Below are 12,575 nucleotides of genomic sequence, written 5' to 3'. Positions count from 1 at the left end.
TGGTTTTTTTTACTTCAAGAACTTCAATGGTCCTCTGACTCTGGAACTCAATAGTTTCAAGTAGAGAGTTTTGTCATCATGGCCCAAGTAGACGGTGGATTTCAGGACTAGACAGTGATTGACTGGTTTCCTCTTTAGCAAGGGGTACCCACAGTGGATCCTTCACCAAGAATCTGCCTCTAGTGAATGATGGCAGACCACGTCAAGAACAGAAGGACTGAGGCCAACATGACAGCAGAATCCATTTCCTAGAAGCTCAAAGAAGTGGAGAAATTACGAGATACTCATTTTCTCCAGTCCTACCAGTGAGTTCTCTAAGAGCACAAAGCAAAGCAAGATGTCAACTTTGCCACCCCATCACTGGTACCCAGCGTTGGTCTCCATACCTAGTTCAAATGCTTGCTATTTGATGAACGAGGAAGCAAGAGTAATAAAGTTGAACTAATGTGTAAACAGGGTGGAAAACAAAGAAATCCAGTGTCTCTTATTTCGACTGTCTCTATTGCCAACATTTCAATGAGCACACAGACTTTAGTAGGAATGACTCTATGTTTTCTCTAAGTATGAAACTCTAGTGACCTTCTTAAGAGTCTGGTTTCAGAAACTCCCTCCAAATCAGAGCTTACATTGAGAGACATTCTGCAGCTCTGAGGCCCTGTAAGGCGTGATAGGGACCAGAGCATCAGAGCACTCTGCAGTCACAGCTCAGTGTGACTGTACCATCTAGTGATGTTGAGATTTTGTTATTGTTGGACAGAGGTTCTCCTGCAACCCACATTGACCTCCAACATGACATGAAGCCAAGGCTAGCCTCGAACTCCTGATCCTTCTGCCCTTAACTGATTTATATGTGCATGACCCCATAACCCAGCTTGGTTAAGTTGCTATAACTTCTCTGATGCTTGAAGTTCCTATCTGCAAAATCTCAAGTTAGTGCTCTAGGGCCTTGTGGGAATTCGGAAACGTGTTGTGGGAAACCTTTACAGTGCACTTCACAAAGTAAAACAAGCTAGGTGATTAGGCAATGGTGCCTAATGTTTGTGGATTTGGTACACCCATCTCTGCCACCTCATCTATCCAGAGCCTAGGAGTTGTCTCTGCTCCTTCATATGGAGTGAGGAAGAGGCTGATAAACTTGTTGACTGAAGGGGTGCATGCATTAGAATGCCCCATATCACTGGTCTCTCAAATACTGCTCCCAACAACTCAGTTTAACTATGTCAGTTGTGTGATATTAAATGGGAAAGGCACATTTGCTGTCGTCTAATACTAAAGTGTTAGGTTTTATATTAAGAGTGACAAGGTAGAATTATTAAATGCGTCCTCCCAGAGGATGCTAGAGCTTCAGTGAGGTCAGACAGCATCATGGACCATGGTGCACCAGTCTCATATGACATCTGTTTAAATTGCCTTTGCATGCCAGTTTCCAGATCCCATCTTCCCTGAAGCCTTGAACTCCAACTCATCACCCACAATTTGTCCTTGATGTAGTCCCCCCCCCAAGAGTGTTATGCTGAAACCTAGGCAAGGCAATCACAGAGTCCATCAAGAGTCACAATGCAGGTGACAAGGCTCATCAAGCAACTAGATCTGATGTCCCAAGGTGAAAGAGGAAGCAGGCTCAGATTTAGTCCCAGTCTTAGGGCTGGCCCAAATGCAACTTGGAACATGCTTCATGGAATTGCTACTAGGAAGAGAAAAGGCCCCTAGAAGCTAAGTCCCAGACTTTGAGATCCCCTCATCCAGCTGAGATTGATATCCTCTGAGGCTGTCCTCCGGGGTCTGCCGAGGGCTGAGGATAAGATGCTGAGCAATGGGAGGTGAGGTCTCTGCTTGCACAAAATGCACATTTCGGTCATGTGCAGGCACACCAATCTGAATAATGGCCAGCAGGTTATAAAGGTGGCAGAGTGCCTTGATACGATTTGGTAACCACTCAGATCCTCTGGAGGGATAGCTTCTCAGAGGCCAAGGCTTGGAGGAGACAGATGTCGCCATCCGAAGTTCACAGTGGAGAGCTTCAGGCCCCAGGGACAGCAGCAGAAGGCAGAAGTGCTAATGAATGGGAGAGAGGCAGGTCGAGCTCTGAGAGACAGAAACGAACAGCAGCAGGTCAGACCACAGTTGGGCACCACAGCATGCAGGATTTTGTGCACTGTGGGGACAGGCGAGACTTTCCCCATTGACTGGATGTCTCAGAGGTCACCTGGCGTGGAAAAAAGTGAATGTTCCCTCCGAAGAAGGACAAGGATGCTGTGGCTTAGATGCAGTCTGCCTCTCAGAGTTTGTGTGTTGAAGCCACTGTCATGAGTGTGGCTATGGGAAATGTGGAAATTGGGGAGCTGAAGCCTCAGCCAGACCTCGTGGCACACACCAATACTAAGGTGATCCAGGCAGGAATATCAGAAGTATGAAGCTGCCTGGTGCTATATAGCAAGACCCTGCCTTTAAACGAAAGTGGAGCTCTGATGGAGGGCCGTAAGTCATTGGGGAGAATGCCTTCAGAGGAATTTGGAGACCCCGATCCTTCCAGCTTTGCGATGTGATCTGATGATATCGCAGGCCTGATGTGTGGGTTGGTGAAGGGGGCTGGGCTCGCAGCCTGCACTGTGCTGTTTTTACTTTAAACTTACGATACTGTAAACCAAATAAAACTTTTCTTAATAAAATTATCCTGTCCTCAGTATTTGGTTATAGTGTTGAAAATGGAATACAGAAGGCAACATAGAGGCAAATTTAAAAGAATAAGATGGGTTACAGAAATCAGAAGAAGAGCTTAGCATGGTGGTGCACACTTTAATCCCAGAACTCGGGAGGTAGAAGCAGGTGGATCTCTGAGTTGGAGGCCCCCTGGTCTGCAGAGTAAGTTCCAGGGTAGCCAGGGCTGCACAGAGAAACCCTGTTTCAAAAAACAAAAACAAAAACAAAAGGGGAAATTTGAAGCAATTTATAGCCCCAATTATCTCAATTATAAATAATGTAGAACTGTCCATTTGACTATTCCAAATACCTGTGAAAAGATTCTTTATACACTGTTTTCACTCCTTTTCCAGCTGCGATCTGTTACCGTAACTTCCTGATTTTGGGGGTGCTGGTGCTCAGCAACTGGGGTTTTGGAACCCCATTTTCTCTTAGCAGTTGTGGGGTTTGGGACTCCCCAGAAGTCAGTCCTTTTCATTTGGCTGACTGACCCTGCTCATAGACTGGAGTCGGATAATTCTTTCACATCTGGCACAAGTTCATTTGTAAGATCAAATCCGTTTGTTATGTCCACATACAAAGTTTATTAATAGCTGAGAAAGCCACATGCCTGTGTCTGAGTTGCGATGGGTGAGCCAAGTGAATACCACCAAGGATTTTTTTTTCACTTCTTCTTGTACAGGGAAAACCATCCTCTCACAGCTCCCCCAAACCCTAGCACCTCAAAATTCACCAGGAAGATAGTCTTATTTTCAAAATGCAACAGAGTTGCAAAAAGAGGAGAAAACGGTTTTGCACATTGGCCAATTGGCAGCCTGAGCAGGGCAGGGTAAGGAAGAAAGGGCCTGAACTCTCAGGACTATTGCTGAGTGCAAGGCGCCCTCTACTGGTAGACACAATCTGAGACACTGTACGCTGAAAAGTGTTTTATTGGGGATACTTGCTTAAATTCTGTTTGCCTAAAACGCAGGGGCTATTCTTAAAGAATCTAAAAGAAAAAAAAAAGAGGGCCATGGCCCACTCAAGAGAAATCTTGTCCTGCTTTTACTCATGATGCAGAGTGTTTTTCAAGGCTGTGATGTGTTTATGGAAGTGGTCTGGTGGAACACCATATATGTGTCTAGCTAAGCAAGAGTGGCCTCATTCTTGATCATCCTGCCTCTGCCTCCCAGCTGCTGGTGCAGATGTGTTCCCATGTGAGATTATTTAGTAAATACTGTGGAGTTTAGAACAGCGTGGAAGAAAAGGTTGGCATGTCCATAGCAAGGAAATCATTTTAGTGGCCTGGTAGGGGAACCAGGTCTCCATCTTTGAACTAAGCTTGGAAGATGGCGTTGTGTGGTGAGTAAGGATTGAGGGTGTTCCGGGTGTTGTAGAAGTTATTAAGGTTCCAGTGTTCTTTCCTATAACTCTCTGTTACACATTTTAGTACAGCACATAGATTGTCTGTCCAGTTCAATTCCCTGTCTTCGGCATTGTGACCATTCAGCAGAGGCACAGAAGTCCTGTACAAATGTTAGAATCAGATTCAGGATTTGTTGAGTCTTCTTTTGCTTTTATGTTGGTTGGCCTTCCATCAGGACAGTGGACCAGGTACTTAGATGAATTAGCCATAGAGTCTGCCTTCAAAGGCAGGGAGTCTCTAAGGGGAGAGACAAGATGAAGACAAATAACTCAGATGAGGCAGAAAGCTGTGAGTCAGGAGAGAGATGTGAGATGTGGCCCATCAGTGGGAACCCTTAAAGGGACGAGGCATGGAGGACTAAATCAGGAAAGGGATGTGGGATTTGAACTGCCAGTGGGAATCCTCCAGATGAGACATAGAGGACTGAGTTATAACAGGGATGTGGGATTTGAATCATCAGTGGGAACCCTTAAAGGGACGAGGCATGGGGGACTAAATCAGGAGAGGGATGTGGGATTTGGACCTTCAGTGGGGATCCTCTAAAGCAAGGTTTTCTTTCTGAGGAACCAGGAAGAACTTTCCCTTCATTATTTCACTTATGACCTCTGACCTTGCTGTAGTGCTGATACTTGACCATGGAAAATAGTACAAGGCAGTGGTTTCATAATTTTGTTCCATAGTTTGGGAATATTAATAAAACTACTGTTTTTAAAAACACAAAGAGTTAAAAATACAGTGACTATGAACTTGTAGGAGAAAACATGCTACAGTGTCTGTCTGGTTGAGGGTAAATATTTGTGCCATTATTACAGCATAAGCACAGATTAATGGTTTAATAGAGGACTATGATTTAGCCAGAGTGGGAGCAGAGGAAGGACACTAAGTACATGTGAATACAGAAGAGAGTTAGAAATTCACACACAGGGAAAAGCTAATATAATAATATCTAAACTTACATTAACACATATAATGATTTAAACCATGTTTGGCAATATGGACTTTAAGAGAGAATAATCAGTTAAGTGTTGAGCATGATTAGTTTAGGTGCAAAGCTTTACATTAAAATAATGTAAAATTCATGATACCATTTTAAAGAGAGAGTTAAAATGTTAGGTAAGCCAAGAGTGGCGGTTCATGACCGTAATCCCAGCATACAAGAGGCTGAGGCAAGCAAAGCAGATTGCTATGAGTCTGAGGTCAGCCTAGGCTACATGCCAAAACCTTACCTTTAAAAAAGAGGGGGTGGGGGCAGTGCTTGGAGTGTAGCTCAGTTGGTAGAGTGCTTGCTTAGCATACAGGAAGTCCTGGATTTGAGTCCCCAAACCACATATAGCAGAGGTGGTAGCAAATGCTGTAATCTTATCACCTAGGCAGGGGGTAGGACAGAGGCAAGAGGGTCAGAAGTTTAAGGTCATTCTCAGTTTCATTGTTCTTCTGTTCAATTTCTCCCCCTGGTTACTTTAGGCATGCCGCCTCTTTTTTTCTCAGAGCTTTTTTACTTTACTTTAAATGTGGTTCCCATGGAAGATCACGTTGTCTCGGTCAACCTTTTTCCTGGATGCAACTGATGAGACTCAAGTCCACTTGGAAGGAGAAAAAAAGGGAAAGAGGGGTGGGTGGAGAAAGAGGTGAGGATTTCAAGAAGACATTCTAGATGCTGCAAAGGAAATCGTGTCGGGAAGATCACAAGGAACCAACAAGAAAGGCAAGGATGGGTCCAGAAAAGCAGCAAACCAAGAGAGTGATGGAGTAACAAAGGAGGCAGAAGCAATTATCAAAGGGAAAGCCACGGCATTCCAAGTCTCCAGAGCTATGCTGAAAGAAGAAAGTGAGAGAGCTGGACAGCAAGCAAGTCTCGAGACAACTTACACACTTCCCAGGATGCTGATAAGTCTCCCTTCACAGTGACTTGATCACTTCTCCTGACACAATTCTGCCGTGGGAGACACCTTCCAACCAGCCCGATTCTCTTTACCCTGGATGCCACAGAACAATGTTGCAGCTTACAGTTCTCAGCAGTAACTAGTGGGCTACACGTCATCTTTAATAAGCACAGGCAATACAATATATTTTTATTAAATAACTCAAACAAGAGCTGTAGAAGACAGTTATTTGAAGCGTGCCTCCAACTGACTGAGGAACAGTAAAATATTCCAAGCTGGGAAGTGGGGAAGTCGTTACACCACATTTGATGGGTTCAGCATTAAGTCTGAGTAAATGAGACCCGTATTTATCTAGCTCTCTCTAGGATAAATGGAAATCTAGTTGTAAAAATGAATCTAAAATCAAAACATCTGTTCCTCTTAAAATAATGTAAAATTCATGAATTCATGGAAAAAATCTAGTTTAAGATGTCAGCTACTATTAACAAAGCTGAGAAATGAGAGGCAAGGGGGGAGGCGGTGTGTGTTCTCAAAAGATGGCTTCCCTCTCAACTGGAAGAATTAGTCGGTGTTAAGAGAAAGAGAGCTTTGAAACATGAAGAGATAAATATCGAAGAGTGAAAGCAAAGAAAGCCCAAGGAGCCCACAGAAGTCATGGAGGAAGCAGTCTCGAGGCGCTTTAAAGCTCAGGTCTCTGTTAGGCCCCAGGATGCCCCCCCTCCCCACCTCCGGGCAGTAGGTGCTGATGCAAGCACATCTCCGAGAAGTCAGACACCCAGGTTGTTTCTGCTAAATCCAGCCAGTCATTATCTGTAAGGCAGCACCGAAAACCAAAGCATGTGGAATGGTAAAAGCAAAAAATTGAGCTGAAACACATCAAACAAGTCCAGAAGAGTACAAACATAAACATCACTGGGAACCCCAGGACAAAGGTATGGAGGGAGACAGACATTCACAGCTTTGGATAACAGCTGCACACAGTTCTCATAGCCATAACCAGGGAAAGTTAACAAAACTCCGAGAAACTGGGTGCCCAGTGAGAGTAAGGGGCACTAAGGAGTCTTGCTGCTCACTCCAGGTGGGACAGCAAAACTCAGCTGCACACACAGAAACCAAGATGCATTTCTTCAGTATCCACCTGTTCATATGTGTGTACATCCACGAGCCCATGCTTGTGTGAGTGCTTGAAATCTTGTGCATTGTGGACTTGTCAGAGGCTGGAGGCAGGTGTCCGGTCCCCTGGAGCTGGAGTCACAGGTGCTAGCTGGACTCAGCTTGTTACAGGCTGAGATCCAAACTTTGGCTCTCAGGACTACACAAGTCCTTCTAATCACTGAGCCACCTCTCCAGGCCCTAGGTGCAGGTAGTTTTGACTGAACAGTGTTAAGTGGTATATGCATGGTATAAACTGTTTACATATTTCAGGAACAGAATAGTCTAGAGTTGGAGACTTGCTTTCCTTATGATGAATTTAAACCACTCTATGACTAATTGTATAGACTGGAGTAGTCCTTCAGTATCACTGGGGAGTTTATTCCAGGACTCCCCTCCCCAACAGCATACCAAGGTCTTCTTCAGTCCCTTGAGCCAATGGTATGGTATTTGCACGTGAGTTTTGTGCACAATTTTGTTCCGTTTAAACCACCTCTAAATGACTTGGGATGTCTAATACCACATAACACCCTAAGTAGCAGTTACACTGTGCTGTTTAGGGAGTTACAACAAGAAAAACATTTTTCTACATTCACCAAAGTTGGTGGTGGTGTTATCTTGTTTTCCCATCTGAGGCCAACAGATAGAGAGGACTGATTCTGTGTTCACAGCTCAGCCAGACCATCTGTTGGAGAGCCAGACACTGGCAGGGAGGTCAGGCTCCTTTTGCCGGAACAGTAACTCAGCCTCAGGGTTGGGCCACAGGTGAGAGGCCTCTCCCTTGAGGCCTCTGTGGCATTTGAATGGTCTGATGGGGGGAGGGGTGGTAATTATAAGGACTGTGGGGTTGGGCAGCAAGGGTTGAACATCTGATGCTTTGAAGAGAGAGGACCAGCAAGTCAGCACAATTCACAGCCAAGTGTGGAAGCCACAGCACCTTCAGCACCAATCAAAGAGATTCTTATCTCTCCTGCTTGAAGGGTTGGTTTCTCTGAGAACTCGCATCTGAGTCTACTTGTAAGATCAGCAGAACTTCAGACAGATTGAGTTCTTAGCCCAGCAAGCCCTCCAACTCAGGAACCTAGCAAGAGTGGGATACTGAGACACTGAGGAGGATATTACAGTAGATGCCTCAGAGAACCTTGAATGGCCCAGGCTGTGGAAGTGAACTGTATCTCTTTGTTAAAGGATGGTATTTCAGCCAGGTGGTGGTGGCGCATGCCTTTAATCCCAGCAGGGGCAGGAGAATCTCTGTTAGTTCACCATGCAGAGAAACTCTGTCTCAAAAAACCAAAAGAAAACCAAAAAAAAAAAAAAAAAAAAAAGAGGATTATACTTCCTTGCTTTGCCTGACAATACGCAGACTTCACAAGTGAAAGGAAAACCCCTGGCCTAGAAGCTGGGCTGTTGGGAACTGAAGCTAATGGAACACTGGAGTGCCTGAGACAGCACCATCCCTGCAAGGCTGGTCACACCACACTGCATGAGGACCCTGCTGAAGGCTGGAACTGGGTTTCCTATGCTACAGAAGTTCAACATTTTTCCTGAATTAACTTGAATTTTGGTTGATAATGTACCTATGATCTGAGAAGCCAGGTTCCCTTCAGCTGATGGTTTTCTAGGCAAGATAACACGGGGAGCCTTTGACATATGGTGCTTGGTGAGGGACTGCAGGCAGGTGAGATAATATATTAGACCATCAGAATGTGTATCAACCCAGTTGAGGTGACTCTTTCAGACCAGAGGACTGTCCAGGGCATGTGGAAGGCTAACAGTGGTAACTTGTTGGATCCTTCCTCTTGGAAGGTTCCTACTGAGCAGGAGAACCCTGCCTTGGCAAGTCTCAGTCTTGGTCAGAGGAAAACACTGTGAGGTTCACACAGGGCCTCAGTTTCTTCTCGCAGGACAATTCTATTCATAAGAGACTTGTGAGGGAAAGGAGTAGTCAAGGATGGAGGTTGGTCAAAATTAGCCAGCTACATCTTCCTCTCCAGGGAAATGTCCAGTGTCCCTTCTGTGGCTGCCCCATGCTGGGTATAGGATGAAATGCAAAGGTCATTGCCCTCAGTACCTGTTGCTACATGTCCACATACACACCTCCAGGTCTCTGTGTCTCACCTTCCAACTTTGTGTCCACCAGGCCCTTAGTCAGTCACTGAAATGTTTCTAGTAGCTCACTAGCCATGAGTCCATTAGTCTTCTAATCCCACGTCAGTTACCTTTCTACATAAAGTGGATGGGTGTGGGCACCAGCAGAAGTTCTGCCTACTGGGAAGACTTCCTGTTTTTCAAGGCTGCCCATAAACAAAGATAAAATAGTGTTGTTTTTATCTAGTTGTTCTATTCCCAATAAAGACTCAGGAATCTGATATTAGGATGGAGCCCTGATAGATAAAGAAGTTGTGGAGGGGCAGCCACCTGACCTCATCACCATACTTCCCAGAACAAGGGGAAAGGACAAGAATCCCTTTAGTTTCCAAGTCCTCCCTACACCTGCCTGTGCCTCACTATCTGTATCCTGGGTCCCCCATATTCTCTATGACTAGTTCTTGTCAACTAGTCGTGGGCTCCCCCCCATTCAAGATTAACTTTATTAACACAGTCTTGGGGGTGTCACAGTGTGATCAAATATCTCACAACAAAATAGAAAAGTTCATTTTCAGTTCTCATGTAGACAGATGAGTGTGTTGGAGAAATAAGTACAGGTGACATGACATGGGGACCTGGTGTCTGAGACATCTGTGCTTTCTGGAACTTTTCTAGCCCAATCCAGCATGGTCTGATAGTCCTTAGCTTGGTGTGTGAAATCCTGATTCTGGCCCGTTCATGTCCCATGGTTAGATATCTGTATCTATGAGTATCATCCCAATTCTAGAGGTGGTGTTGGTGAGTGTGTGTGTGTGTGTGTGTGTGTGTGTGTGTGTGCGCGCACATGTGTTCACCCATGGTTTTAATGATATAAAATTCTTTTATGTTGCAAATAGTCTTGCAGATGATATGGTTCTTCTTAAAAAAATAAAACAACAACAAAAAACTACACCTAAGAATTCATAGGAAATCTGTTCCCTGTGATGCTTGCTAGAACCTCTGCAAGAATCCAGTGGTAGAGCTGCTTACTGGGCAGGCCGATTCTAGTCTGATATTCCTTTAATATCCCTCTGCAAATCTCAGTACCACCAAATACATGGGGCAGAGCAGTATTCCTAAGTGTGTTCTACGCTCTGTCTAGCATCTGAAGAGATGTCCAAACAGTTTTATGCTGCTTTTATGACAGGAGGTGCACAGTGCAGGAAACTGTCAGAACAACAAAAGGATGACCCATTTTGTCCCAGGGCGTAGGATTCCAAATAGTCAATGAATGCACAAGTCCTATTAATATTTGCAGGACTCCCCTCTCTCTCTTAGAGTACTGCACGTGTCTTACCTCTCTCCATTTTCAGGGTCAGCTTATGTGGCATCAACAGCATTGACTAATGTGACTCTGCAGCATGTCCAGATGGTCCACATCCTCTCTGACAATACAGTGACACAGAGAAAGAGAATTAACATATCTCTGGGGCAAGGCAATGAATGGACTCTGCCGTTCATCCTGTATGAATGCAGATTGCTTCTGTCTGCCTTTTTGATGAGTATTGAAAAGAATGTGTTCATCAGATCAATAGCTCCATGCCACTTGCCAGGGCCTCTAATGAAGACCCCACTTCTTGGACGGCAGCTGCAATTGGTTGTGGTATTTGGTTAAGTTTGCAGTAGCACACTTATTGTCCATGGTGAGTCTGGTTCTCTCAGGACTATTGCCTGTTTCCTTTAAATCATTAAGTGATATGGGTCTGCTGTCTCCCAGCTATGTGCTCAACATTGTATAGCCATGTCTGGAGGGAGAGGGGTCTTCCAGGGCTTCCCCTTGCCTTTCTTACTGGACACTGAGTTTACAGTTAATGAATCAATACATTGTATAGCCATGTCTGGAGGGAGAGGGGTCTTTCAGGGCTTCCCCTTGCCTTTCTTACTGGACACTGAGTTTACAGTTAATGAATCAATGTAAGAACTTTGTCAACAACTTCCTGTGTTTATTTTCATCATTTACCCAACAACTGGGGATGTGGCCACTGGTGTCTGTATCCAGTAGCAAGATGGACCTGGGCCAGAATCCTATCACATGTTACCCTTGTGTCTGGTGTTTTCAGGTAAGGTGTTGAATGTATGGGTTTAATGTTAATTTGAAATTTGTCTCTACCACCCCTCAAATGGGGTGAACATTCCCTTTTCTTCAGTGTGCTATTTCCTGAGTAATTGGTCAGTGGTCACTTTGGTGAGGACATGGCAGAATCATATGCACATACACTCACAATACACATCACACACAGAAAACATACACACTCACAGATGTAGTATGTGTATATGAATGTAGTCTTAGTTGACCTTTTATCGCTCAAACAGAACATCTGACATTAATTTAAGAAAGTCCAAGAGCACTGATGCCATACCCGCCCTGGATTCTGGTGGGAGCTTTGCTGTTGGTTAACTCATACTAGAAAGCATGTCCGTGCAAAGGAAAGACAGAACGAGGGTCACCTGTCTTCACAACAACCTGCTCTTCTAGTAACTAGCCCACACTCACAAGTGCCACATTAACCCATTCACAAAGCCCCCCACACCTCCAAGCACCATATGACAAGGAATTAATCCTCACTATGAGTTGTGGAGGAAAGGAGCCGTATTCAAACCACAGCTTATCGTCCATGGTAATTTAGAGATTGGGCTTTTGGCGTGGACAGCCACCACCAAGCTCTTAACATTTCTAGGGTGCTCACGCAAAAGCGTCCTTTACCACCCCCACAAATGGCTTGTCTCCCAGGCCTCCAGAGCCTTAGGGTCAGTCACTGCATTTGCTGGTATCATGTGGTGTAGCCATGCTAACACATATGATGTTACAGATCAGTGTTTCTTTCCTGCCAGTCTGTTATTGTGGCAAATATTTTACTTTGTGTGAGCCATTGCTTTGGTCAAGTTTCCTGAGCCATCGAGGCAATGTCTTTCACCTGAGGATGTCTCCATTTATCCAGTAAATGTATTTCATGACTTGTCCCAATGGAAGGGAGAACCTGTGTCTATATTAACTCTTGGTGCTGACAGTGCTGTGAACACAACAAACATCTCCGATGCCCCACAGGCTTTATAATGAATGAATGCATCCCCAAATAAAATTTGCTTATGATACTGGCTGTGGTTCTTCACAGGAAGTCCTCCATAACATGGGAAAGCATACCTTAAGTCATATCAGAACACTGACCAATGAGTGCCCATTCTCAGGGAATAGTCTTTGTTTAAGGTCTTTTAAAAATATTGTTTCCTGTTGCTAATTCCCTCACCCCAAACTACTGTCACTTGTCAATGTAGTCTTTTAAAAAGCTAAAGGTGTTTCTAGAATCCCT

The 12,575-nt window shown here is 44.7% G+C and overlaps 1 long non-coding RNA gene across 1 annotated transcript in view; it reads right to left on the bottom strand.

Moving 5' to 3' along the window:
• Positions 1-2,993: 2,993 nt before the first annotated feature.
• Positions 2,994-12,575, bottom strand: part of LOC110340455 — a 24,782-nt gene continuing 15,200 nt past the window's right edge. Inside the window, exons 3-5 of the long non-coding RNA XR_002382273.2 lie at positions 10,565-10,652; positions 5,332-5,471; positions 2,994-4,342 (exon numbers count right to left, since the gene is read on the bottom strand). This is a non-coding gene — a long non-coding RNA (uncharacterized LOC110340455). The remainder of the gene's footprint in view (positions 4,343-5,331; positions 5,472-10,564; positions 10,653-12,575) is intronic.

Source organism: Mesocricetus auratus, unplaced genomic scaffold (assembly GCF_017639785.1).
Source record: "Mesocricetus auratus isolate SY011 unplaced genomic scaffold, BCM_Maur_2.0 Super-Scaffold_100007, whole genome shotgun sequence".
In the NCBI taxonomy this organism is placed as follows: Eukaryota; Metazoa; Chordata; class Mammalia; order Rodentia; family Cricetidae; genus Mesocricetus; species Mesocricetus auratus.
Note: the sequence above shows the minus strand (reverse complement) of the source record. Positions and strands in the feature narration are given on the sequence as shown.